We start from the raw sequence: 3382 nt of genomic DNA on the forward strand, positions 1-3382 counted from the left end.
TATTCAAATTTATGCACCAACCACCAAATACACACATGTGGAAATTGAAGATTTTTACCAATTCTGCACTCTGAAGTTGACCAAAAATGAAATCAAAAAGTGTTGATTATCACTGGTTTATATAGCATTTATAAATAATTGTATTTGATATATGGCTACTGAATAATATCATAGATATTTCCTAAATAACATCAAAATTTATATAACCAAATAGTATTCCCTTCAAAATATATACTGTACTGTAGAATACTCTAATTCTATAATACTGTAGAATATAATTCTAGAAAGTTATTGTAAAATATTGTAGAATACTGTAATTCTACAATATATTTTAATTTATTTAATTAATTTCCAGAGCACTTAATTATGCTCATGAGGAAACTGACCAAGAGGCAGTTGTTCAAACAGAACAAGGAGAAAATGAGTACTTTTAAATCTGTAATTGTTTGTGTCAGGGTTTTATCCTTTCACCATGCTTACTCAGTCTGCATACTGACCAAATAATGCAAGAGGATGGACTATATGAAGAACACAGCATCAGGATTGAAGGAAGACTTATTAACAGCCAGGAATATGCAAATGATGCAACTCTGCTTGTGAAAGTAAAGATGACTTGGAATACCTATTAATGGATACCAAAAACTTTATCCTTCAGTATGGATTACATCTCAACATAAAGAAAACAAAAATCCTCACAACTGGACCAATAAACAACATCACGATAAATGGAGAAAAAGTTGAAGGTCTCAGGGATTTTTTACTTGCATTCACTATCAACACTCATGGAAGGAACAGTCAAGGAACGAGACCATGTATTACATTGAGAAAATCTGTTTCAGAACACCTCTTTAAATTGTTAAAAAGCAAACATGCCACTTTGAATACTTAAAGAGTGCCTGACCCAAGCCAAGGTCTTCTCAATAGCCTCACATGTATGTGAAAGCTGGACAATGAATAAAGAAAATCAAAAAGGAATCGAAAAGAATTGATGCATTTGAACTGTGGTGTTGACAAGGAATACTGAAAATACCATGGACTTCCAGAAAGACAGACAGATGTTTTTTGGCTGAAATACAGCCAGCATACTTAGAAGCAAGAATGCCAGACTTCGTTTCACTTATTTGATCATTTTGTCAGAAAGGACTAGTCTTTGGAGAAGGATATCATGCTTGGTAGAGTCAGCAAGGAAAGGGAGGACCATCCATGAGACAAATTCATATAGTGGCTGTGACGATGAGCTCAAGCACAGAAAGGATGGTGGGGGTGACACAGGACGAGGAATTGTTTCATTCTCTTGTACATATGTTCTCCATGAGTCAGAGCTGACTTACAGAGAACCCAACAACAACAATTTTAATTATGGTGTTGTTGCTGTTGTTGCTGTTATTTGCCATTGAGTCGGCCCCGACTCATAGCGACCCCTCCTTGGGTTTCCGAGGCAGTATCACTACAGAAGTAGGATTGCCCAACCTTCCTTCTGAGGAATGGCTGGTGGGTTTGAACCGTCAGCCTTCTGGTTAGCAGTCAAGTGCCTTAGGCACTATGGTACCAATTATGGTGTTGTTGTTGTTGTTGTTATGTGCCATCGAGTCAAACCCGACTCATAGCGACCCCTCCATGGGTTTCCGAGGCAGTATCACTACAGAAGTAGAATTGCCCAACCTTCCTTCCGAGGAGTGGCTGGTGGGTTTGAACCGCCAGCCGTCTGGTTAGCAGGCAAGTGTCTTAGCCACTATGCTACCAGAGCTCCCATTATGGTGTTAGTGATTCAAAATAATTTGGATCTTATTTTTTTTGCAATGAATTTCTAAATCAGCTTATCCATTACTGTTTAAGTGTTTTTTCTTCCATTTTCAAATAATTATTCATACTCATTCTTTTCCTTTTCTGTCTGATTAAAAAAAGCTTCAAGTTTAATAGTAAATAACATTTTGCTGTCTTTTCTTAAGATCTAGCTTGATTTTAAGTAGCATTTAAATAAGGACTGCATCAAAATAAGGGAAGTATAATTACTGTCATCTACACTAATTAGGCCCATAATTCAGTCACTCTTTAGGCAACTGTTTATTTAGATGTGTATATTTTGCTAGATCTTAGAAATAAAATTAAAAATAAATAAATAAAAGAATCACTGTCTCAAGTATCTGTAGGTTAGTAGTAAATCAAGATAATACAAAAGAAATTACATTGTGACATAATATTCACTATGTAGGGAAATGCATAGAATGATATGGAGTATTTAACTCAGACCACTGACATCTCAACAGAGACAATGTGAAGAATTTCCCTAAAATCACTACTGTATATGACAGAAGAATAACTATGAATTAGTCAGATGGAGAAAATGGGGATAGATTATTCCAGAGATGAAAATTATTTTTTAATAGTTTTTATACTCATGGGCCCATATTTAGTTCAGTATTCCTACAATGGGGATGGTGAAACAACTTGGAAGATAAATATACTTAGAATTCTATTTAGAAAAGATGTTTTATAATTATCTTAAGAGTAGTGGAGCTTCTTGGAAGGCTGAAAGCTGTGGAAGGATGAATTTGAATATGTGTAATACCTTGTTTATTTAAGGCATAAAGAGAAGACTTATATTTGTTTTCTTTTTAAAAAACCATTTTCCATCTAGGAAAAATTAAAATTTTCCCCCCAAAATTCAGAAGTCTTTTAAATAAATTCTATTTAACCTTTAGGTCAAAGCAGCCCTGGTTGCACAATGGTTAAAGTTCTTAGTTCTGAACCAAAGATTACAGGTTTGAACCCACCAGCCACTGACTGGTGAAAACACCAGCTGATCTGTTCCCATACAGATTACAGCCTGGGAAATCCTATAGGATACTTCTATTCTGTCACATGGGGTCGCCATGAGTCAGAGTCAACTGGGTGGCCCACAAAAACAAACCTCTAAGTTTTCATCCAAATTACCCTTTGCTAACCTCTGGTGATATTACTCATTATTACTGGTCATAGTCTATTGCAAAAGAATATAATGTATACTATTTAAGATAGTCCAAATGTTATTGATATAAAAGGTAAAAATTTTAATCATGAACACATTTTTTTTTTTCTATTTTGAGTCTTGTATCCTTCACAAAGCTAACGTTAGAGCTGTTCTGAGGTTAAGATGGTTATTATGCCTTTGAGATACATCCATTTATATATTAAAAACCCTGAGAATATAAACTGAAAAAGTAAGAAGCTTAATCAGGAATGGATTAAAAATAACTTCCCTTGAAGCTTCATCAAATCTGAAAATATTGGAAATTCATATATTTAATTCAAGTAACTAAGCTATAATTTTAAAATACAATGGTATATTTCAAATGAAAATGCAAACAGAAGAGTAACAAAACCTGTCTCCTTGCAATGATCA

The sequence above is a fragment of the Orycteropus afer genome, unplaced genomic scaffold, assembly GCF_000298275.1.
Source record: "Orycteropus afer afer isolate SDZICR_OR568_19922 unplaced genomic scaffold, OryAfe1.0 scaffold00643, whole genome shotgun sequence".
NCBI lineage: Eukaryota > Metazoa > Chordata > Mammalia > Tubulidentata > Orycteropodidae > Orycteropus > Orycteropus afer.